Source organism: Drosophila suzukii, unplaced genomic scaffold, assembly GCF_043229965.1.
Source record: "Drosophila suzukii unplaced genomic scaffold, CBGP_Dsuzu_IsoJpt1.0 scf_4, whole genome shotgun sequence".
In the NCBI taxonomy this organism is placed as follows: Eukaryota; Metazoa; Arthropoda; class Insecta; order Diptera; family Drosophilidae; genus Drosophila; species Drosophila suzukii.
This window is the reverse complement of record NW_027255927.1, coordinates 4,839,945-4,866,642: the sequence shown is the minus strand read 5'-3', so window position 1 is coordinate 4,866,642 and position 26,698 is coordinate 4,839,945. Positions and strand designations below refer to the sequence as shown.

The window sequence follows — 26,698 nt, the reverse complement described above, 5'->3', positions numbered from 1 at the left end:
TATACAGTCTAATTTTCCTGAGTCGTTAAAACTCTCAGCCGCCATATGACAGTCCAAATCAGTAACATCTAAGCACCCAATATTCAGCATCGTGGCAATGGCACTGAGTGAATCATCGTCATTCCACAGCGAGCTCGGTTCAAAGTTAGATACAAAGTACTTAGCAAATAGATTAGCGACCCCAATATCAGAAGAAGCTGAAAGACTTTCATATGACATATGGGAAGGAAAGTAAGAGGTTGTTCGTTTAGAATTGACAAAGTGCCAGAATGATTTCGGATTGGTAATTAGTTTACACTCTATATCAGCAATATATTGGCTATATAAGAATTTATTTAGGAACTCAAACTCACGCTTATGTTGTTTGTACCGATCAAAGTCAGCAGCATCACCGCTTTCTATGTAGCGCTTATAGAATTTATTTCGGAGATTTTTGTATTTTTTTAGTCCTTTCGTGTACCATGGTAGTCTATAAGAACTTTGAACTCTAGTTTTAGCGTATCTGCCTATAAAAGTATAGAGAAAAGATATAAAAACTTCATAGGTTGTATTCACATCCGCATGCGAGAGGACTTCCGCCCATCTGATATTAGAAATATCACTACGGATAGAATCTAAACTGCTAGAATTAATATAGGTAAGAGGCAAGCGAGAATTATTTGGTGAGAAAATATAACAAGTAATTAAGATTAATAGGGGCTTGTGATGAGCATCACACGCAGCTAGAGGATTATCGCTGCAACATAAAGTAAGGCATACACCAGGGTGTACAAAAATTAGATCTAGAAGCTTATTTAAGTTATTAAATACATGGTTAATCTGGACTAATCCCATACTAAGAAGCTCATCGATGACTAAGATTTCGTGGGGAAGATGCAAATTACTGGGAACCATTGCTGAAGACTCAAGATTATGAGCCCACACGAGCGAAGATAGGTTGAAGTCGCCCAAAAAAATAATTGGCCATCTTCCAGCTCCTGGTATAGGTGGGCAATGTTGTCCACATGCGCTTTATATAAATCAAAACTCCTGCTTGGGGGTATGTATTATACTGTCAGGAAAATTGTTTTCTTAGGACCAGCGAGAGATACACAGAGTTGGTCGAGCAGAGAATCCTCGTTCTGGAGACGAATAGCAATGCAACGCAGCTCACGCCGCACAGCAATTAAAACTCCGCCACCTCTGGAGCATCGTGTTTTAACGGAATCTCGATCCTTACGGAACACATGATAAAGATTTGTATCAAAAAATTCATTATCGAAGAAATCCATATTGAGCCAGGTTTCAACAAAAATGATGACGTCATGATCACCATGAGACGTTGCCTGGAAAAGGGATTGAGCTTTCGTATGCATACCACCGATATTTTGAAAATAAATATTGAAATTTGTATTATTAGCGCATATCCGGTTATCCATGGTCATGCTATCAATAACTGGTCCAGCATCATGGCCCGAATCCGCGAGAGGCCTCGCTGGGATTTTATCATAATTTATAAAATTATTTGTAAGAACCTTCAGTAAAGTAGTGGTACGGATACAAATAGGCTGGTGATCGGCGCTCCAAATATTAGGTTGGCAGTCAATATTAGCATTCAAAATATAACTGCACGCAGGTGAATCCACTCCTGTTAATAAAGAGCGAGAACGTACTACAGCAGCCGCAGTCCATTGTTGTTGTTGATGGCGAAAGCATCTCCAGAGAGCACCTTCAGAGAGAGCACTCTGAGAGGCTCGCCATCCAGCCAAATGTGTCTATAAAAGTTGTTGTAGAAAGTCGAACGTCAGAAAGGTAGAGACAGAGAGCGCATAACTATTAGGCGATGAAGAGTAAGAATCCAGCCGACTATCTAGGTACTTCGGGAGAGAGGCGCAAGATGATGAGAGCGCAACTACGAGGAGCACGCCGATATTAGAACCAGGCGGACGGCGAATGTCGCGCAAAGCGGACAACAAAAGCTCCAGCTTATGTTGTTGATGGTGCAACATGAGAAAGGCTCAAGATGATGAGAGCGCAACTCCGAGGAGCACGCCGATATTAGAACCAGGCGGACAGCGAATGTCGGGCAAAGCGGACTACAAAAGCTCCGCCTGATGTTGTTGATGAAGCTTCAGGAGAGCAACGGAGAATGATGTGAGCGCAGGTCCGAGGAGCGCTCCGATATTTGATCCAGGCGGACGCGCAAAGCCGACAACAAAAGCTCCAGCTGATGTTGTTGATGGTGCAACGGGAGAGAGGCGCAAAATGATGAGAGCGCAACTCCGAGGAGCGCACCGATATTAAAGCCAGGCGGACAGCGAATGTCGAGCGAAGCGGAGAACAAAAGCTCCGGCTGATGTTGTTGATGTAGCGTTAGGAGAGAGACAGAAGATGATAAAGGCGCAGAGAGAAAGGCAAGCAGCTGCCGATGTTGTTGCGAAAGCGACTCCGACATATGAGGAAAGGCTTGCAGAAGATGACCCGCAAAAGTATCGACGCCAGTGGCGTCGAACACTAGGGTTTTTTTGATGGATGACTTGATGTTGAAGTTTGTCCAGGCTCCAGCAAATTAGATAAGATTCCATTCCCTACCACAATGGCCCGTTCTCTATGAATAAATCTTTTAACCTTAACTGAGTTCGGCCAGAAATCGTTTTTGAAGACTTTATCGTAAAGCTGATCGGGGATACCAAGCTTGAAATTTACAAACTTTAAAGTTGTAACGTCAACATCTTTTTTTACAAGTTTAACACAAGTGAGAGAACTAGCATCCACCTTAAGCTTGGTGGACACGTATTTTAAAACAGTGGTCGGCTCTGTATCAGTTGCAAACTTTCCGACATGCAACAATTTTTTGGTCGGCAAAACATGAAGATCTTCGGCATTAGGAGCCACTCCAACAACATGTTTATTGGGCTTAATGTTGTTCCTTCTCCTCTTATTTCGAACTTGTATGAAATTTCCTCTCTCAATATCCAGAGCATGATTAGAAGGGTCAACGACCCCGGAAGCCGTAGCAGCAGCAGCCGCATATGACTGGGGAGCTGCAGCTACGTTGGTAGGTCTTGGTAGACGAGGCTTGGGATTTACATTCTGATTCAATGCATCATCTTTAGGGGGGAACGCCTCCAAGAATTTATTATGAAGGCCCTGGTAAAAGCGCTCCTGGGCTTTCAATTTATCATCGAATTCATCAATTTTAGAATGCGAATCATTCGCAACCACACAGCTATCACATTGCCACAATATATTTGAATTTAAAAAGAGTTTGAGCACATCACCCGGTAGGGCTACGCAAGAAGTATGATAGGCGCGACGGCACAAAGAAGAGCAGCGAACAGCATCCGAAGCGCGAAGCTGGGCCAATGTAACATCGGTTTTGCACTCGGGACAGCGGGGAAGTAACATAGCAAAAATAATAAGCACGTCTAAACGCAATGAAAGCTAGATGACGACTGATGTACTCATCTGGCTCCCGCGACGCAGTTCCAAGTCCATTAGTGGCCATCCACCCAAAACCAAAACAAACACCATCCGATGTCCAGCTGGGGAAGAAGAAGACATCTCAACAAGCTAATCGGTAGTGTATGTGGGTGTGATCCCTCGTTGGGCCTTGTCCTGATTCGGGAAAATCGGGAAAACCAGGGATGCAAAGTGGGTTTGGGGTCCAGTGATGGGCAACGTGAAAACTGGAGTCGGTTTGGGGCGAATTCAAATTCAAACCGGTCTAATGTAGGTTATAGGGACATTGACCCAGAATGCAGGGAACAGAGGTCCGTAATTGGCATGGGTTGGCGGAAGGAAAATGGCCGACACTAGATCAGTTCAGGTTTGGTGTCGACGGGGCGCAGTCGCAGCGGGTTCATTCAAATATCAACCTCCTTACAGCAGTCGCGGTGTTCAAGTGTCCATCAGCTCCAAGACATTTTCAATCAAAATTTCAAACGCAGTGCCGTCAATTAAAAAGGAGTGATCCCGCTCATTGAAAGCTTTCGCCGGTCGCCGACGCCGAAAAACGGTTTCCAAAGCCGGACTGGGCAAGACCCTACGGCCAGACGATAGGAGACGAGGAAGTTAGTGGCCAGGTTCCACTAGTTAGGGCCTGGCCACGTTTTTTTGGAGCAACCCCGGTTTCTCAGCCGAAGGTTACGTAATCGGCGGATCCGGTACCTCCAGCCGCCAGACAGCCACTTGGAGGAAACAGTCGTGCCTGCCAGAAGTTGTCCTCGCGCTTGGAGAATTTACTCCGGGAAGAGGCATAATCCTGTCCAGAATTCGGTGGAGTGACTCGATCGAGCGTAACAGCACGTGATATAGTTACGTCACTAACCGGAGCTGGAAAAGATCGGCGGCCTAGCGCGGAATAATTCTTTTATATTTATGTTGTGTCGTTCATTAATTTAGCTATTTTTATAATATAATATAATTATGAAAATGACATTACTTCATATCGATGAGAATGTCGTATAAGCAAAAGTATTCTGCTCACTACCGTAACTGGTAACACTATTATCGCTCTCTCTCTTTCTGTAATATTTGAAGTGAGATATACTATTGTGCCGAGCACATATTACACGCTGCAAGAAGACCATAGAACGACTTCGAGAGGGAAATATATGGAATGTGGATTCTGGTGAAATAGAGTGACGCTTCCAGGAAATTACACATACACATACATACGTCCGTGTATATTCTTATATTTATATTTTTTTCGTATTATATTTGTTGGGGAGGGGATTTTAATTACTCTTAAAAATTAACCTATTTATTGCACGATTATTTATATCACTAATTTAAATCAATTTATTTATTGCCGTATTTGAACAACTCACGGCGAGTGTTTTCATACTTGTATCTATTTATTATTTATCTCTTATCGCTCCTTACGGGCGAGGCTTAGGATTTAAATCATCAAAGCCGAAGAACAAATAATCAAAAACGAACAAAAAAACAAAAATTACCGCAATTGTATCGCGGGACACTTGTTTATCCCACGGGGAATCCTCTCCAGCGACCGCGTCAAATAGTTCGCGTATTATCATCAAGTCGGGGATCCACTTAAGAGAGCTTTTTTAGGTAGGGACCGAAAAGAAGAAAACAGACATTCTATCCGTCCATACAATTCCCTGTGTGGGAAAAAAAATTCTGTAAATAAGCTAAGTGAATAAACTGTAATAATATGAATATGGAGTATACCTATGTTTCAGATGGGAGGCAACATGTAGTCAGTCTTAAAGTATCCTACGGTGACCGGTCCAAGGGGCAGTCGGAGACATCTACGGCTGCTACGGTCGGGTTGGAGCGCAGAGGCTTTGGGCTTGCCCCCAAAAGACCACAATATATCCAATGGTGTCCTGTTACCTAGAAGGGAACAAGTGGGGGAGTTAGTTTTGTGATAATCGCGTGTTTTGTTAGTCTTATAGTAGTGCACATTTCGTCAATGTTTTGGCCCAGCAGTAAAACAGCTGTTGCAGCGTGAAGTGTTGTAAAGTACAAACATCTGTTTGCTTATTGTTGCGTGTGTGTGGGCAGGGTTGGAGTCGAAGTTGGAAAGAGTCGACGCTGTCATTGTTCTGTTGTTGTCATGTTGTTATCATTTTCTAAGGTCCTGGACAGTGCATTAGAGGAATAGCGCCTCAGATCTGTTCACCGTGTAGGATGGGATAGTTTATAGTAGATCTTTCCCCTTCTGTTTCCTGAAAGAAAAATTCCGAATTAATTATATTTGAAGAAATAAATAATCAAATTAAAATCCTCCACTGCAACCAACGCCGTTTCACACTCTAAACCGGGTGGGAAACCCAAAAAGATTGGAGCTTGGCGACAACTCCACTCCAATACCGACTTTTTCACACATCCAGCTAGATCCGATCCAAGAACAGTATAGGGAGGGAGAACAGAGGAAGCCGACAACCAGGGCCATGGTAGCGATGTGAGGAACTTTGTGGTAGATTCCCAGAACCAGTTTCGGGCTGAAATAGAACGGTTTATCATCGACAATATTGACAAAAAAATCAAAGAAGGCTTTGCTGAGTTGGTGAGATAGGTCGGAAGGAGGACCCGGAAGCAAATCCTGGCCCTACTAGACAACGTCAGCAAATCGGTCATTTTGGAAGTCAACCTGGGGATCAGCCGACAACACAAAAACGATTCAGAAATGACCCGGAAGCAAGTCCTGGCCCTTCTAGACAACGTCTGCAAATCGGTCTGTCGAATTATCAGCAGAATCTTCAACAGGAAAGTATGCACTTCCGACTAGGTTCCTCTTCCAGTGGAAGCAATCAACCAAGAGACACGGAAGGCCGTCGGAGCTGTTCGGCGGAATCATGAGGGCTATGGGTATTCTCAACGTGGACACTGTGTCCCAGTGCACAAATGGGGGATACAGTTCTCTGCCAACTCCGATGGGATCAGCGCGGAAGAATTTATATTCCGAGTCGAGCACTTCAGGCAGCATTATGGGACGCCTTGGGCGGATCTTATCCGATACTTTCACTGCCTGGTGGTCGACGGTGCGGCGGAATGGCATTGACTGCTGATCCGTACCAATAACATAGCAACCTAAGTGGATTTGCGGTCAGCCATTGAGCGTCAGTATAGCGACACTAGATGCGACTATGAGAGGATCCAGGACCTGAGCGAGCGGAGGCAAATGCCAGGAGAGTCTATGGATTCGTTCTTCAACACGATGCGATGACTCCGGGCTGCGGTGCGGTTACCAATTACGGAAGAATGGATGATCAAGACCGCCAAGCGTAATCTGTGCGAGCCATTGAAGCAGTACGTGTTTCCGATCCGGGCATACACCTTGGAGCATCTCAGGGACGAATCACGAGACGCTGAAAGAGCTTTCGCGGAGGAAGTGGGACGAGCCAGACAGACACCACGAGCGGTATTCGGTGGAGTGACTCGATCGAGCGTAACAGCACGTGATATAGTTACGTCACTAACCGGAGCTGGAAAAGATCGGCGGCCTAGCGCGGAATAATTCTTTTATATTTATGTTGTGTCGTTCATTAATTTTGCTATTTTTATAATATAATATAATTATGAAAATGACATTACTTCATATCGATGAGAATGTCGTATAAGCAAAAGTATTCTGCTCACTACCGTAACTGGTAACACTATTATCGCTCTCTCTCTTTCTGTAATATTTGAAGTGAGATATACTATTGTGCCGAGCACATATTACACGCTGCAAGAAGACCATAGAACGACTTCGAGAGGGAAATATATGGAATGTGGATTCTGGTGAAATAGAGTGACGCTTCCAGGAAATTACACATACACATACATACGTCCGTGTATATTCTTATATTTATATTTTTTTCGTATTATATTTGTTGGGGAGGGGATTTTAATTACTCTTAAAAATTAACCTATTTATTGCACGATTATTTATATCACTAATTTAAATCAATTTATTTATTGCCGTATTTGAACAACTCACGGCGAGTGTTTTCATACTTGTATCTATTTATTATTTATCTCTTATCGCTCCTTACGGGCGAGGCTTAGGATTTAAATCATCAAAGCCGAAGAACAAATAATCAAAAACGAACAAAAAAACAAAAATTACCGCAATTGTATCGCGGGACACTTGTTTATCCCACGGGGAATCCTCTCCAGCGACCGCGTCAAATAGTTCGCGTATTATCATCAAGTCGGGGATCCACTTAAGAGAGCTTTTTTAGGTAGGGACCGAAAAGAAGAAAACAGACATTCTATCCGTCCATACAATTCCCTGTGTGGGAAAAAAAATTCTGTAAATAAGCTAAGTGAATAAACTGTAATAATATGAATATGGAGTATACCTATGTTTCAGATGGGAGGCAACATGTAGTCAGTCTTAAAGTATCCTACGGTGACCGGTCCAAGGGGCAGTCGGAGACATCTACGGCTGCTACGGTCGGGTTGGAGCGCAGAGGCTTTGGGCTTGCCCCCAAAAGACCACAATATATCCAATGGTGTCCTGTTACCTAGAAGGGAACAAGTGGGGGAGTTAGTTTTGTGATAATCGCGTGTTTTGTTAGTCTTATAGTAGTGCACATTTCGTCAATGTTTTGGCCCAGCAGTAAAACAGCTGTTGCAGCGTGAAGTGTTGTAAAGTACAAACATCTGTTTGCTTATTGTTGCGTGTGTGTGGGCAGGGTTGGAGTCGAAGTTGGAAAGAGTCGACGCTGTCATTGTTCTGTTGTTGTCATGTTGTTATCATTTTCTAAGGTCCTGGACAGTGCATTAGAGGAATAGCGCCGCAGATCTGTTCACCGTGTAGGATGGGATAGTTTATAGTAGATCTTTCCCCTTCTGTTTCCTGAAAGAAAAATTCCGAATTAATTATATTTGAAGAAATAAATAATCAAATTAAAATCCTCCACTGCAACCAACGCCGTTTCACACTCTAAACCGGGTGGGAAACCCAAAAAGATTGGAGCTTGGCGACAACTCCACTCCAATACCGACTTTTTCACACATCCAGCTAGATCCGATCCAAGAACAGTATAGGGAGGGAGAACAGAGGGAGCCGACAACCAGGGCCATGGTAGCGATGTGAGGAACTTTGTGGTAGATTCCCAGAACCAGTTTGGGCTGAAATAGAACGGTTTATCAGCGACAATATTGACAAAAAAATCAAAGAAGGCTTTGCTGAGTTGGTGAGATAGGTCGGAAGGAGGACCCGGAAGCAAATCCTGGCCCTACTAGACAACGTCAGCAAATCGGTCATTTTGGAAGTCGTCAACCTGGGGATCAGCCGACAACACAAAAACGATTCAGAAATGACCCGGAAGCAAGTCCTGGCCCTTCTAGACAACGTCTGCAAATCGGTCTGTCGAATTATCAGCAGAATCTTCAACAGGAAAGTATGCACTTCCGACTAGGTTCCTCTTCCAGTGGAAGCAATCAACCAAGAGACACGGAAGGCCGTCGGAGCTGTTCGGCGGAATCATGAGGGCTATGGGTATTCTCAACGTGGACACTGTGTCCCAGTGCACAAATGGGGGATACAGTTCTCTGCCAACTCCGATGGGATCAGCGCGGAAGAATTTATATTCCGAGTCGAGCACTTCAGGCAGCATTATGGGACGCCTTGGGCGGATCTTATCCGATACTTTCACTGCCTGGTGGTCGACGGTGCGGCGGAATGGCATTGACTGCTGATCCGTACCAATAACATAGCAACCTAAGTGGATTTGCGGTCAGCCATTGAGCGTCAGTATAGCGACACTAGATGCGACTATGAGAGGATCCAGGACCTGAGCGAGCGGAGGCAAATGCCAGGAGAGTCTATGGATTCGTTCTTCAACACGATGCGATGACTGCGGGCTGCGGTGCGGTTACCAATTACGGAAGAATGGATGATCAAGACCGCCAAGCGTAATCTGTGCGAGCCATTGAAGCAGTACGTGTTTCCGATCCGGGCATACACCTTGGAGCATCTCAGGGACGAATCACGAGACGCTGAAAGAGCTTTCGCGGAGGAAGTGGGACGAGCCAGACAGACACCACGAGCGGTACCACCCAGACGACAGGAATTTCGAGGACAGAGGGTAGACGAAGTCCAGTGCAGCAGCATTCCAGACCAGAATTTTCAGATAGTAGTCAAAGACGAAAGCGAAGAAGGACTAGTAGAGGCCATCCAATCTGTTAGCCAGCGGAAAGCCGTTGTATGTTGGAACTGCAAACAAGTCGGGCGCGTCTATAAGCAATGTGAAACACCGCAAACGTCCTACTTCTGAAGTCTGGGAAACTCGAAGGGGAACGCGATGAACCCAGAGGAGTTCCGTTCCGGACGGGAGTCGGTCGGTGTAACCCCAATGACCCAGAGTCGTGCGAAGTAAACGCAGGATCAAGGGTGGAATGGCAAGACAGACTGGCTATACCACTGGAGGAGAGATTACGGCGACACAAGGAGGCTTGGGAACGCATTTTTAAGGACCACCAACTGGAGGAATTGACAGCTGTAACCAGACGGATTCACAAGGCTAGGCTAGAATCCCTTAAGTATACCAACGCCGATCCAAGGGCAAGTATATTTGGGGGTAGACTTTTGGAAGAAGTTCGATATTGTTACGGAACTATTTCAAGTTACAACTGCCGAACCCGAGCGTCATCAACTATCGGGGTCCCAGGAATCCCGACTTGGTAAAGTCCGAGTTGTTCTTTCTTACGAAAAGATTGGATTGGGACGAACTAAACTTCTAAAGCACAGGATAGAATCTGAAGAAGGAGCTGCACCGGTGAAGTCAAGGCACTATCCGATGTCTCCGGCGAAACACGCGGCGGTCTATGCTGAAGTGGATGAGATGTTGCGACTAAATGTCATCGAGGAAAGTGAGAGTGCTTGGAACATGACGTTGGTCATAAAACCTGGGAAAAATAGGCTTTGCTTGGACGCGCGCAGGGTGAACAAGGTGACAAAGAAGGACGCGTATCCGATTCAAAACATTGATGGAATCCTAAGCAGAATTGCCTCAACCATATTTATCAGCAGCGTCGACCTGAAACATGCTTACTGGCAAATCGAGCTGGAGGAAGAGAGTCGACCGATCACTGCATTTACTGTCCCGGGAAGGCCCTTGTACGTGTGTTGTTTGATGGATAAGGTCATCCCATCCAAACTACGGGAGAAAGTCTTTGTTTATCTTGACGATCTACTCATAGTAACCCCAGACTTTGAACCACACTGTCCATTTTAAAAGAAGTAGGATTATGATTGAAGGCAGCAGGACTCAAAATTGGGTTGCAAAAGTCACATTTCTACTTCAAGGAATTGCGCTATTTGCGTTTCATAATTGGCGGAGGGGAATTTAGAAGAGATCCCAAGAAGGTAGAAGGTATTCAAAAGCTAAATAATCCCAGTAATCCGCGGGAGGTTTGTAGTTTTTTGGGTACAGCAGGATGGTACCGCAGGTTCATCCGTAATTTCGCAGAAATTCCAGCCCCTCTTACAGATACTTTGAAGAAGAGCGGAAAATTCCACCTAACCCCCGCGGCTCTGCCAGCCATAGAAACCTTGAAAGATTTCTCACGGCGTTTTTACATACAGTGCGATGTGTCCGACACGGGAGTTGGGGCGGTGTTATTCCAGCTGGATGGTCACAGAGATTTAGACCGTATGTCGAAATGATGCCCTTTACTATTATAACAGACCACGCCAGCCTAAAGTGGTTAATGTCATTGAAGGACGTGGACGGGCGGCTTGCTTGTTGGTCATTAAAGCTTCGATCTATGAAAATGTAGTGGCTGACACTCTTTCCAGGATGATAGAGTCAAATGACTTCGGACCCTTGCTGGGGTTCGAGACGACAGAATTCGAGTCTCCAGAGTACGCTGAGCTTAGGAAGGAGGTATCGGCCCATGAAGAACGTTTCCCAGATCTCGTTGTGGACGGAAATTATGTGTTTCTGCGGTCTAAACGAGAAGATGATAAGCCCGAACTAGGGGAATACTCCTGGGAACTGTGGATACCGGCTAGCCTCACAATCACTCTGATAGAGCAAGCGCATAGCCCGAAAAATAGAGCTCATGGTGGAATGGCGAAAACATTGAGTTGGCTGCGTCAGAGATTTCACTGGCTGGAGATGGTAAGCCAAGTCCTAGCTTATGTTAAGGATTGTACGATTGTATTGAGCAAAGAGACCAAGCCAACGAATTGCGGCCCTTAACCCGAGATTAGTGCGGAAGTGGTTACACTTGACCATTCTAGAAAATATACATTGATTTTCTGGAAAAGAATTCAAGGTCTCGAGAAGTGAATTCATATGTGTTCATAGTAGTTGATCATTTCTCGAAGTTCACACTGCTTAAGGGCATGCGGGAAGCAACCTCTGCAGGAGTAATTTGATCTTTAAGGCAGGAGGTGTTTAACAAGTTTGGGGTTTCTGAGTTGTTACACTCCGACAACGGGAAACAATTTGTTTCCAAGCAGTTCTCGGAATTTCTGAAGGAATATGGAGTTAAACACATTCGGACCGCTGTTTACTCGCCTTAATCAAAGAAAGAGTCAACCAGTATGTTCTAAATGAAATTCTACTGGAGTATCTCCGTTCAAGGGAAACCTAGGGGAATATATCACGCGAAGGATTTGAAGGAGTAAGAACGGAACTACAAGCGACCCACGACGAGCAATGAAGGAGAAGGTGTCAGTAAGATAAGCTTGCTGCGATTATGTATTCGCCTGGCTCCCGCGACGAGGTTCCAAGTCCATTAGTGGCCATTCACCCAAAACCAAAACAAACACAATCCGATGTCCAGCTTGGGAAGAAGAAGACATCTCAACAAGCTGATCGGTATTGTATGTGGGTGTGATCCCTCGTTGGGCCTTGTCCTTATGTCCCAAAATGATCCTCCGTGTTTTCAGGGTAGTTCAGAAAGTCCAGATGTTTGGTAGATGTCCTTAGGAGGGGTGTCTTATATATTTTACTAGCGTTTCGGAAAAACAAGCATCCGGTTGTTATGTCGCCATCCCTCAGTAATCGATTAATCGGGAAAACCAGGGATGCAAAGTGGGTTTAGGGTCTGGTGATGGGCAACGTGAAAACTGGAGTCGGTTTGGGGCGAATTCAAATTCAAACCGGACGAATGTAGGTTATAGGGACGTTGACCTAGAATGCAGAGAACAGAGGTTCGTAATTTGCATGGGTTGGCGGAAGGAAAATGGCCGACACTAGATCAGTTCAGATTTGGTGTCGGCAGCGCGCAGTCGCAGCGGGTTCATTCAAATAGCAACCTCCTTACAGCAGTCGCGGTGTTCAAGTGTCCATCAGCTCCAAGACATTTTCAATTAAAATTTCAAACGCAGTGCCGTCAATTAAAAATGAGTGATCCCGCTCATTGAAAGCTTTCGCCGGTCGCCGACGCCATAAAACGGTTTCCGAAGCCGGACTGGGCAAGACCCAACGGCCAGACGATAGGAGACGAGGAAGTTAGTGGCCAGGTTCCACTAGTTAGGGCCTGGCCACGTTTTTTTTGGAGCAACCCCGGTTTCTCAGCCGAAGGTTACGTAATCGGCGGATCCGGTACCTCCAGCCGCCAGACAGCCACTTGGAGGAAACAGTCGTGCCTGCTTGAAGTTGTCCTCGCGCTTGGAGAATTTACTCCTGTCCAGAATTCGGTGGAGTGACTCGATCGAGCGTAACAGCACGTGATATAGTTACGTCACTAACCGGAGCTGGAAAAGATCGGCGGCCTAGCGCGGAATAATTCTTTTATATTTATGTTGTGTCGTTCATTAATTTAGCTATTTTTATAATATAATATAATTATGAAAATGACATTACTTCATATCGATGAGAATGTCGTATAAGCAAAAGTATTCTGCTCACTACCGTAACTAGTAACACTATTATCGCTCTCTCTCTTTCTGTAAAATTTGAAGTGAGATATACTATTGTGCCGAGCACATATTACACGCTGCAAGAAGACCATAGAACGACTTCGAGAGGGAAATATATGGAATGTGGATCTGGTGAAATAGAGTGACGCTTCCAGGAAATTACACATACACATACATACGTCCGTGTATATTCTTATATTTATATTTTTTTCGTATTATATTTCTTGGGGAGGGGATTTTAATTACTCTTAAAAATTAACCTATTTATTGCACGATTATTTATATCACTAATTTAAATCAATTTATTTATTGCCGTATTTGAACAACTCACGGCGAGTGTTTTCATACTTGTATCTATTTATTATTTATCTCTTATCGCTCCTTACGGGCGAGGCTTAGGATTTAAATCATCAAAGCCGAAGAACAAATAATCAAAAACGAACAAAAAAACAAAAATTACCGCAATTGTATCGCGGGACACTTGTTTATCCCACGGGGAATCCTCTCCAGCGACCGCGTCAAATAGTTCGCGTATTATCATCAAGTCGGGGATCCACTTAAGAGAGCTTTTTTAGGTAGGGACCGAAAAGAAGAAAACAGACATTCTATCCGTCCATACAATTCCCTGTGTGGGAAAAAAAATTCTGTAAATAAGCTAAATGAATAAACTGTAATAATATGAATATGGAGTATACCTATGTTTCAGATGGGAGGCAACATGTAGTCAGTCTTAAAGTATCCTACGGTGACCGGTCCAAGGGGCAGTCGGAGACATCTACGGCTGCTACGGTCGGGTTGGAGCGCAGAGGCTTTGGGCTTGCCCCCAAAAGACCACAATATATCCAATGGTGTCCTGTTACCTAGAAGGGAACAAGTGGGGGAGTTAGTTTTGTGATAATCGCGTGTTTTGTTAGTCTTATAGTAGTGCACATTTCGTCAATGTTTTGGCCCAGCAGTAAAACAGCTGTTGCAGCGTGAAGTGTTGTAAAGTACAAACATCTGTTTGCTTATTGTTGCGTGTGTGTGGGCAGGGTTGGAGTCGAAGTTGGAAAGAGTCGACGCTGTCATTGTTCTGTTGTTGTCATGTTGTTATCATTTTCTAAGGTCCTGAACAGTGCATTAGAGGAATAGCGCCGCAGATCTGTTCACCGTGTAGGATGGTATAGTTTATAGTAGATCTTTCCCCTTCTGTTTCCTGAAAGAAAAATTCCGAATTAATTATATTTGAAGAAATAAATAATCAAATTAAAATCCTCCACTGCAACCAACGCCGTTTCACACTCTAAACCGGGTGGGAAACCCAAAAAGATTGGAGCTTGGCGACAACTCCACTCCAATACCGACTTTTTCACACATCCAGCTAGATCCGATCCAAGAACAGTATAGGGAGGGAGAACAGAGGGAGCCGACAACCAGGGCCATGGTAGCGATGTGAGGAACTTTGTGGTAGATTCCCAGAACCAGTTTCGGGCTGAAATAGAACGGTTTATCATCGACAATATTGACAAAAAAATCAAAGAAGGCTTTGCTGAGTTGGTGAGATAGGTCGGAAGGAGGACCCGGAAGCAAATCCTGGCCCTACTAGACAACGTCAGCAAATCGGTCATTTTGGAAGTCAACCTGGGGATCAGCCGACAACACAAAAACGATTCAGAAATGACCCGGAAGCAAGTCCTGGCCCTTCTAGACAACGTCTGCAAATCGGTCTGTCGAATTATCAGCAGAATCTTCAACAGGAAAGTATGCACTTCCGACTAGGTTCCTCTTCCAGTGGAAGCAATCAACCAAGAGACACGGAAGGCCGTCGGAGCTGTTCGGCGGAATCATGAGGGCTATGGGTATTCTCAACGTGGACACTGTGTCCCAGTGCACAAATGGGGGATACAGTTCTCTGCCAACTCCGATGGGATCAGCGCGGAAGAATTTATATTCCGAGTCGAGCACTTCAGGCAGCATTATGGGACGCCTTGGGCGGATCTTATCCGATACTTTCACTGCCTGGTGGTCGACGGTGCGGCGGAATGGCATTGACTGCTGATCCGTACCAATAACATAGCAACCTAAGTGGATTTGCGGTCAGCCATTGAGCGTCAGTATAGCGACACTAGATGCGACTATGAGAGGATCCAGGACCTGAGCGAGCGGAGGCAAATGCCAGGAGAGTCTATGGATTCGTTCTTCAACACGATGCGATGACTGCGGGCTGCGGTGCGGTTACCAATTACGGAAGAATGGATGATCAAGACCGCCAAGCGTAATCTGTGCGAGCCATTGAAGCAGTACGTGTTTCCGATCCGGGCATACACCTTGGAGCATCTCAGGGACGAATCACGAGACGCTGAAAGAGCTTTCGCGGAGGAAGTGGGACGAGCCAGACAGACACCACGAGCGGTACCACCCAGACGACAGGAATTTCGAGGACAGAGGGTAGACGAAGTCCAGTGCAGCAGCATTCCAGACCAGAATTTTCAGATAGTAGTCAAAGACGAAAGCGAAGAAGGACTAGTAGAGGCCATCCAATCTGTTAGCCAGCGGAAAGCCGTTGTATGTTGGAACTGCAAACAAGTCGGGCGCGTCTATAAGCAATGTGAAACACCGCAAACGTCCTACTTCTGAAGTCTGGGAAACTCGAAGGGGAACGCGATGAACCCAGAGGAGTTCCGTTCCGGACGGGAGTCGGTCGGTGTAACCCCAATGACCCAGAGTCGTGCGAAGTAAACGCAGGATCAAGGGTGGAATGGCAAGACAGACTGGCTATACCACTGGAGGAGAGATTACGGCGACACAAGGAGGCTTGGGAACGCATTTTTAAGGACCACCAACTGGAGGAATTGACAGCTGTAACCAGACGGATTCACAAGGCTAGGCTAGAATCCCTTAAGTATACCAACGCCGATCCAAGGGCAAGTATATTTGGGGGTAGACTTTTGGAAGAAGTTCGATATTGTTACGGAACTATTTCAAGTTACAACTGCCGAACTCGAGCGTCATCAACTATCGGGGTCCCAGGAATCCCGACTTGGTAAAGTCCGAGTTGTTCTTTCTTACGAAAAGATTGGATTGGGACGAACTAAACTTCTAAAGCACAGGATAGAATCTGAAGAAGGAGCTGCACCGGTGAAGTCAAGGCACTATCCGATGTCTCCGGCGAAACACGCGGCGGTCTATGCTGAAGTGGATGAGATGTTGCGACTAAATGTCATCGAGGAAAGTGAGAGTGCTTGGAACATGACGTTGGTCATAAAACCTGGGAAAAATAGGCTTTGCTTGGACGCGCGCAGGGTGAACAAGGTGACAAAGAAGGACGCGTATCCGATTCAAAACATTGATGGAATCCTAAGCAGAATTGCCTCAACCATATTTATCAACAGCGTCGACCTGAAACATGCTTACTGGCAAATCGAGCTGGAGGAAGAGAGTCGACCGATCACTGCATTTACTGTCCCGGGAAGGCCCTTGTACGTGTGTTGTTTGATGGATAAGGTCATCCCATCCAAACTACGGGAGAAAGTCTTTGTTTATCTTGACGATCTACTCATAGTAACCCCAGACTTTGAACCACACTGTCCATTTTAAAAGAAGTAGGATTATGATTGAAGGCAGCAGGACTCAAAATTGGGTTGCAAAAGTCACATTTCTGCTTCAAGGAATTGCGCTATTTGCGTTTCATAATTGGCGGAGGGGAATTTAGAAGAGATCCCAAGAAGGTAGAAGGTATTCAAAAGCTAAATAATCCCAGTAATCCGCGGGAGGCTTGTAGTTTGTTGGGTACAGCAGGATGGTACAGCAGGTTCATCCGTAATTTCGCAGAAATTCCAGCCCCTCTTACAGATACCTTGAAGAAGAGCGGGAAATTCCACCTAAGCCCCGCGGCTCTGCCAGCCATAGAAACCTTGAAAGATTTCTCACGGCGTTTTTACATACAGTGCGATGTGTCCGACACGGGAGTTGGGGCGGTGTTATTCCAGCTGGATGGTCACAGAGATTTAGACCGTATGTCGAAATGATGCCCTTTACTATTATAACAGACCACGCCAGCCTAAAGTGGTTAATGTCATTGAAGGACGTGGACGGGCGGCTTGCATGTTGGTCATTAAAGCTTCGATCTATGAAAATGTAGTGGCTGACACTCTTTCCAGGATGATAGAGTCAAATGACTTCGGACCCTTGCTGGGGTTCGAGACGACAGAATTCGAGTCTCCAGAGTACGCTGAGCTTAGGAAGGAGGTATCGGCCCATGAAGAACGTTTCCCAGATCTCGTTGTGGACGGAAATTATGTGTTTCTGCAGTCTAAACGAGAAGATGATAAGCCCGAACTAGGGGAATACTCCTGGGAACTGTGGATACCGGCTAGCCTCACAATCACTCTGATAGAGCAAGCGCATAGCCCGAAAAATAGAGCTCATGGTGGAATGGCGAAAACATTGAGTTGGCTGCGTCAGAGATTTCACTGGCTGGAGATGGTAAGCCAAGTCCTAGCTTATGTTAAGGATTGTACGATTGTATTGAGCAAAGAAACCAAGCCAACGAATTGCGGCCCTTAACCCGAGATTAGTGCGGAAGTGGTTACACTTGACCATTCTAGAAAATATACATTGATTTTCTGGAAAAGAATTCAAGGTCTCGAGAAGTGAATTCATATGTGTTCATAGTAGTTGATCATTTCTCGAAGTTCACACTGCTTAAGGGCATGCGGGAAGCAACCTCTGCAGGAGTAATTTGATCTTTAAGGCAGGAGGTGTTTAACAAGTTTGGGGTTTCTGAGTTGTTACACTCCGACAACGGGAAACAATTTGTTTCCAAGCAGTTCTCGGAATTTCTGAAGGAATATGGAGTTAAACACATTCGGACCGCTGTTTACTCGCCTTAATCAAAGAAAGAGTCAACCAGTATGTTCTAAATGAAATTCTACTGGAGTATCTCCGTTCAAGGGAAACCTAGGGGAATATATCACGCGAAGGATTTGAAGGAGTAAGAACGGAACTACAAGCGACCCACGACGAGCAATGAAGGAGAAGGTGTCAGTAAGATAAGCTTGCTGCGATTATGTATTCGCCTGGCTCCCGCGACGAGGTTCCAAGTCCATTAGTGGCCATTCACCCAAAACCAAAACAAACACAATCCGATGTCCAGCTTGGGAAGAAGAAGACATCTCAACAAGCTGATCGGTATTGTATGTGGGTGTGATCCCTCGTTGGGCCTTGTCCTTATGTCCCAAAATGATCCTCCGTGTTTTCAGGGTAGTTCAGAAAGTCCAGATGTTTGGTAGATGTCCTTAGGAGGGGTGTCTTATATATTTTACTAGCGTTTCGGAAAAACAAGCATCCGGTTGTTATGTCGCCATCCCTCAGTAATCGATTAATCGGGAAAACCAGGGATGCAAAGTGGGTTTAGGGTCTGGTGATGGGCAACGTGAAAACTGGAGTCGGTTTGGGGCGAATTCAAATTCAAACCGGACGAATGTAGGTTATAGGGACGTTGACCCAGAATGCAGAGAACAGAGGTTCGTAATTTGCATGGGTTGGCGGAAGGAAAATGGCCGACACTAGATCAGTTCAGATTTGGTGTCGGCAGCGCGCAGTCGCAGCGGGTTCATTCAAATAGCAACCTCCTTACAGCAGTCGCGGTGTTCAAGTGTCCATCAGCTCCAAGACATTTTCAATTAAAATTTCAAACGCAGTGCCGTCAATTAAAAATGAGTGATCCCGCTCATTGAAAGCTTTCGCCGGTCGCCGACGCCATAAAACGGTTTCCGAAGCCGGACTGGGCAAGACCCAACGGCCAGACGATAGGAGACGAGGAAGTTAGTGGCCAGGTTCCACTAGTTAGGGCCTGGCCACGTTTTTTTTGGAGCAACCCCGGTTTCTCAGCCGAAGGTTACATAATCGGCGGATCCGGTACCTCCAGCCGCCAGACAGCCACTTGGAGGAAACAGTCGTGCCTGCTTGAAGTTGTCCTCGCGCTTTGAGAATTTACTCCGGGAAGAGGCATAATCCTGTCCAGAATTCGGTGGAGTGACTCGATCGAGCGTAACAGCACGTGATATAGTTACGTCACTAACCGGAGCTGGAAAAGATCGGCGGCCTAGCGCGGAATAATTCTTTTATATTTATGTTGTGTCGTTCATTAATTTAGCTATTTTTATAATATAATATAATTATGAAAATGGCATTACTTCATATCGATGAGAATGTCGTATAAGCAAAAGTATTCTGCTCACTACCGTAACTGGTAACACTATTATCGCTCTCTCTCTTTCTGTAAAATTTGAAGTGAGATATACTATTGTGCCGAGCACATATTACACGCTGCAAGAAGACCATAGAACGACTTCGAGAAGGAAATATATGGAATGTGGATCTGGTGAAATAGAGTGACGCTTCCAGGAAATTACACATACACATACATACGTCCGTGTATATTCTTATATTTATATTTTTTTCGTATTATATTTGTTGGGGAGGGGATTTTAATTACTCTTAAAAATTAACCTATTTATTGCACGATTATTTATATCACTAATTTAAATCAATTTATTTATTGCCGTATTTGAACAACTCACGGCGAGTGTTTTCATACTTGTATCTATTTATTATTTATCTCTTATCGCTCCTTACGGGCGAGGCTTAGGATTTAAATCATCAAAGCCGAAGAACAAATAATCAAAAACGAACAAAAAAACAAAAATTACCGCAATTGTATCGCGGGACACTTGTTTATCCCACGGGGAATCCTCTCCAGCGACCGCGTCAAATAGTTCGCGTATTATCATCAAGTCGGGGATCCACTTAAGAGAGCTTTTTTAGGTAGGGACCGAAAAGAAGAAAACAGACATTCTATCCGTCCATACAATTCCCTGTGTGGGAAAAAAAATTCTGTAAATAAGCTAAATGAATAAACTGTAATAATATGAATATGGAGTATACCTATGTTTCAGATGGGAGGCAAGTCTTAAAGTATCCTACGGTGACTGGTCCAAGGGGCAGTCGGAGACATCTACGGCTGCTACGGTCGGGTTGGAGCGCAGAGGCTTTGGGCTTGCCCCCAAAAGACCACAATATATCCAATGGTGTCCTGTTACCTAGAAGGGAACAAGTGGGGGAGTTAGTTTTGTGATAATCGCGTGTTTTGTTAGTCTTATAGTAGTGCACATTTCGTCAATGTTTTGGCCCAGCAGTAAAACAGCTGTTGCAGCGTGAAGTGTTGTAAAGTACAAACATCTGTTTGCTTATTGTTGCGTGTGTGTGGGCAGGGTTGGAGTCGAAGTTGGAAAGAGTCGACGCTGTCATTGTTCTGTTGTTGTCATGTTGTTATCATTTTCTAAGGTCCTGGACAGTGCATTAGAGGAATAGCGCCGCAGATCTGTTCACCGTGTAGGATGGTATAGTTTATAGTAGATCTTTCCCCTTCTGTTTCCTGAAAGAAAAATTCCGAATTAATTATATTTGAAGAAATAAATAATCAAATTAAAATCCTCCACTGCAACCAACGCCGTTTCACACTCTAAACCGGGTGGGAAACCCAAAAAGATTGGAGCTTGGCGACAACTCCACTCCAATACCGACTTTTTCACACATCCAGCTAGATCCGATCCAAGAACAGTATAGGGAGGGAGAACAGAGGGAGCCGACAACCAGGGCCATGGTAGCGATGTGAGGAACTTTGTGGTAGTTGGTGAGATAGGTCGGAAGGAGGACCCGGAAGCAAATCCTGGCCCTACTAGACAACGTCAGCAAATCGGTCATTTAGGAAGTCGTCAACCTGGGGATCAGCCGACAACACAAAAACGATTCAGAAATGACCCGGAAGCAAGTCCTGGCCCTTCTAGACAACGTCTGCAAATCGGTCTGTCGAATTATCAGCAGAATCTTCAACAGGAAAGTATGCACTTCCGACTAGGTTCCTCTTCCAGTGGAAGCAATCAACCAAGAGACACGGAAGGCCGTCGGAGCTGTTCGGCGGAATCATGAGGGCTATGGGTATTCTCAACGTGGACACTGTGTCCCAGTGCACAAATGGGGGATACAGTTCTCTGCCAACTCCGATGGGATCAGCGCGGAAGAATTTATATTCCGAGTCGAGCACTTCAGGCAGCATTATGGGACGCCTTGGGCGGATCTTATCCGATACTTTCACTGCCTGGTGGTCGACGGTGCGGCGGAATGGCATTGACTGCTGATCCGTACCAATAACATAGCAACCTAAGTGGATTTGCGGTCAGCCATTGAGCGTCAGTATAGCGACACTAGATGCGACTATGAGAGGATCCAGGACCTGAGCGAGCGGAGGCAAATGCCAGGAGAGTCTATGGATTCGTTCTTCAACACGATGCGATGACTGCGGGCTGCGGTGCGGTTACCAATTACGGAAGAATGGATGATCAAGACCGCCAAGCGTAATCTGTGCGAGCCATTGAAGCAGTACGTGTTTCCGATCCGGGCATACACCTTGGAGCATCTCAGGGACGAATCACGAGACGCTGAAAGAGCTTTCGCGGAGGAAGTGGGACGAGCCAGACAGACACCACGAGCGGTACCACCCAGACGACAGGAATTTCGAGGACAGAGGGTAGACGAAGTCCAGTGCAGCAGCATTCCAGACCAGAATTTTCAGATAGTAGTCAAAGACGAAAGCGAAGAAGGACTAGTAGAGGCCATCCTATCTGTTAGCCAGCGGAAAGCCGTTGTATGTTGGAACTGCAAACAAGTCGGGCGCGTCTATAAGCAATGTGAAACACCGCAAACGTCCTACTTCTGAAGTCTGGGAAACTCGAAGGGGAACGCGATGAACCCAGAGGAGTTCCGTTCCGGACGGGAGTCGGTCGGTGTAACCCCAATGACCCAGAGTCGTGCGAAGTAAACGCAGGATCAAGGGTGGAATGGCAAGACAGACTGGCTATACCACTGGAGGAGAGATTACGGCGACACAAGGAGGCTTGGGAACGCATTTTTAAGGACCACCAACTGGAGGAATTGACAGCTGTAACCAGATGGATTCACAAGGCTAGGCAGCGCTTTAAGATAGGAAAATGGAAAGGCAGGAGGTCCAGCACACGATATCGAAAATAGAATCCCTTAAGTATACCAACGCCGATCCAAGGGCAAGTATATTTGGGGGTAGACTTTTGGAAGAAGTTCGATATTGTTACGGAACTATTTCAAGTTACAACTGCCGAACCCGAGCGTCATCAACTATCGGGGTCCCAGGAATCCCGACTTGGTAAAGTCCGAGTTGTTCTTTCTTACGAAAAGATTGGATTGGGACGAACTAAACTTCTAAAGCACAGGATAGAATCTGAAGAAGGAGCTGCACCGGTGAAGTCAAGGCACTATCCGATGTCTCCGGCGAAACACGCGGCGGTCTATGCTGAAGTGGATGAGATGTTGCGACTAAATGTCATCGAGGAAAGTGAGAGTGCTTGGAACATGACGTTGGTCATAAAACCTGGGAAAAATAGGCTTTGCTTGGACGCGCGCAGGGTGAACAAGGTGACAAAGAAGGACGCGTATTCGATTCAAAACATTGATGGAATCCTAAGCAGAATTGCCTCAACCATATTTATCAGCAGCGTCGACCTGAAACATGCTTACTGGCAAATCGAGCTGGAGGAAGAGAGTCGACCGATCACTGCACTTACTGTCCCGGGAAGGCCCTTGTACGTGTGTTGTTTGATGGATAAGGTCATCCCATCCAAACTACGGGAGAAAGTCTTTGTTTATCTTGACGATCTACTCATAGTAACCCCAGACTTTGAACCACACTGTCCATTTTAAAAGAAGTAGGATTATGATTGAAGGCAGCAGGACTCAAAATTGGGTTGCAAAAGTCACATTTCTGCTTCAAGGAATTGCGCTATTTGCGTTTCATAATTGGCGGAGGGGAATTTAGAAGAGATCCCAAGAAGGTAGAAGGTATTCAAAAGCTAAATAATCCCAGTAATCCGCGGGAGGCTTGTAGTTTGTTGGGTACAGCAGGATGGTACAGCAGGTTCATCCGTAATTTCGCAGAAATTCCAGCTCCTCTTACAGATACCTTGAAGAAGAGCGGGAAATTCCACCTAAGCCCCGCGGCTCTGCCAGCCATAGAAACCTTGAAAGATTTCTCACGGCGTTTTTACGTACAGTGCGATGTGTCCGACACGGGAGTTGGGGCGGTGTTATTCCAGCTGGATGGTCACAGAGATTTAGACCGTATGTCGAAATGATGCCCTTTACTATTATAACAGTCCACGCCAACCTAAAGTGGTTAATGTCATTGAAGGACGTGGACGGGCGGCTTGCTTGTTGGTCATTAAAGCTTCGATCTATGAAAATGTAGTGGCTGACACTCTTTCCAGGATGATAGAGTTAAATGACTTCGGACCCTTGCTGGGGTTCGAGACGACAGAATTCGAGTCTCCAGAGTACGCTGAGCTTAGGAAGGAGGTATCGGCCCATGAAGAACGTTTCCCAGATCTCGTTGTGGACGGAAATTATGTGTTTCTGCGGTCTAAACGAGAGATGATAAGCCCGAACTAGGGGAATACTCCTGGGAACTGTGCATACCGGCTAGCCTCACAATCACTCTGATAGAGCAAGCGCATAGCCCGAAAAATAGAGCTCATGGTGGAATGGCGAAAACATTGAGTTGGCTGCGTCAGAGATTTCACTGGCTGGAGATGGTAAGCCAAGTCCTAGCTTATGTTAAGGATTGTACGATTGTATTGTGCAAAGAAACCAAGCCAACGAATTGCGGCCCTTAACCCGAGATTAGTGCGGAAGTGGTTACACTTGACCATTCTAGAAAATATACATTGATTTTCTGGAAAAGAATTCAAGGTCTCGAGAAGTGAATTCATATGTGTTCATAGTAGTTGATCATTTCTCGAAGTTCACACTGCTTAAGGGCATGCGAGAAGCAACCTCTGCAGGAGTAATTTGATCTTTAAGGCAGGAGGTGTTTAACAAGTTTGGGGTTTCTGAGTTGTTACACTCCGACAACGGGAAACAATTTGTTTCCAAGCAGTTCTCGGAATTTCTGAAGGAATATGGAGTTAAACACATTCGGACCGCTGTTTACTCGCCTTAATCAAAGAAAGAGTCAACCAGTATGTTTTAAATGCAATTCTACTGGAGTATCTCCGTTCAAGGGAAACCTAGGGGAATATATCACGCGAAGGATTTGAAGGAGTAAGAACGGAACTACAAGCGACCCACGACGAGCAATGAAGGAGAAGGTGTCAGTAAGATAAGCTTGCTGCGATTATGTATTCGCCTGGCTCCCGCGACGAGGTTCCAAGTCCATTAGTGGCCATTCACCCAAAACCAAAACAAACACAATCCGATGTCCAGCTTGGGAAGAAGAAGACATCTCAACAAGCTGATCGGTATTGTATGTGGGTGTGATCCCTCGTTGGGCCTTGTCCTTATGTCCCAAAATGATCCTCCGTGTTTTCAGGGTAGTTCAGAAAGTCCAGATGTTTGGTAGATGTCCTTAGGAGGGTTGTCTTATATATTTTACAAGCGTTTCGGAAAAACAAGCATCCGGTTGTTATGTCGCCATCCCTCAGTAATCGATTAATCGGGAAAACCAGGGATGCAAAGTGGGTTTAGGGTCTGGTGATGGGCAACGTGAAAACTGGAGTCGGTTTGGGGCGAATTCAAATTCAAACCGGACGAATGTAGGTTATAGGGACGTTGACCCAGAATGCAGAGAACAGAGGTTCGTAATTTGCATGGGTTGGCGGAAGGAAAATGGCCGACACTAGATCAGTTCAGATTTGGTGTCGGCAGCGCGCAGTCGCAGCGGGTTCATTCAAATAGCAACCTCCTTACAGCAGTCGCGGTGTTCAAGTGTCCATCAGCTCCAAGACATTTTCAATCAAAATTTCAAACGCAGTGCCGTCAATTAAAAATGAGTGATCCCGCTCATTGAAAGCTTTCGCCGGTCGCCGACGCCATAAAACGGTTTCCGAAGCCGGACTGGGCAAGACCCAACGGCCAGACGATAGGAGACGAGGAAGTTAGTGGCCAGGTTCCACTAGTTAGGGCCTGGCCACGTTTTTTTTGGAGCAACCCCGGTTTCTCAGCCGAAGGTTACGTAATCGGCGGATCCGGTACCTCCAGCCGCCAGACAGCCACTTGGAGGAAACAGTCGTGCCTGCTTGAAGTTGTCCTCGCGCTTGGAGAATTTACTCCGGGAAGAGGCATAATCCTGTCCAGAATTCGGTGGAGTGACTCGATCGAGCGTAACAGCACGTGATATAGTTACGTCACTAACCGGAGCTGGAAAAGATCGGCGGCCTAGCGCGGAATAATTCTTTTATATTTATGTTGTGTCGTTCATTAATTTAGCTATTTTTATAATATAATATAATTATGAAAATGACATTACTTCATATCGATGAGAATGTCGTATAAGCAAAAGTATTCTGCTCACTACCGTAACTGGTAACACTATTATCGCACTCTCTCTTTCTGTAAAATTTGAAGTGAGATATACTATTGTGCCGAGCACATATTACACGCTGCAAGAAGACCATAGAACGACTTCGAGAGGGAAATATATGGAATGTGGATTCTGGTGAAATAGAGTGACGCTTCCAGGAAATTACACATACACATACATACGTCCGTGTATATTCATATATTTATATTTTTTATACCCGTTACTCGTAGAGTAAAAGGGTATACTAGATTCGTCGGAAAGTATGTAAAACAGGCAGAAGGAAGCGTTTCCGACCCCATAAAGTATATATATTCTTGATCAGGATCACTAGCCGAGTCGATCTAGCCATGTCCGTCTGTCCGTCTGTCTGTCCGTCCGGATGAACGCTGAGATCTCGGAAACTATGGGAGCTAGGCTATTGAGATTTGGCGTGCAGATTCCTGAGCTTCTTACGCAGCGCAAGTTTGTTTCAGCAATGTGCCACGCCCACTCTTACGCCCACAAACCGCCCAAAACTGTGGCTCCTACAGTTTTGATGCTAGAATAAAAATTTTAACATAAGTGTATTCTTCTCATCAATACCTATCGAGTGATCCGAAAAAAATGGCCACGCCCACTCTAACGGCCACAAACCGCCCAAACCTGTGACGGCCACAGTTTTCATGCTAGATAAAAAATTTAAACTGAAATGTATTGGTCTCGTCAATACCTATCGATTGATCCAAAAAAAATTTTGCCACGCCCACTCTAACGCCCATAACGCTTAAATCTGTCTACCGCCGGTAGGTGGCGTATTTAAATCTCGATTTGCTGCTTGCATATCTCCATTTCCCTTTGGTCCCTTTAGCTGAGTAACGGGTATCTGATAGTCGAGGTACTCGACTATAGCGTTCTTCCTTGTTTCGTATTATATTTGTTGGGGAGGGGATTTTAATTACTCTTAAAAATTAACC

General features: G+C 45.4%; 1 protein-coding gene across 2 annotated transcripts in view; it reads left to right on the top strand.

Annotated features, from left to right (window-relative positions):
- The window catches only part of LOC139354873 (uncharacterized), a 127,152-nt gene that overhangs the window by 85,634 nt on the left and 14,820 nt on the right, over positions 1–26,698 (top strand). The gene's annotated exons all lie outside the window — the stretch shown is intronic.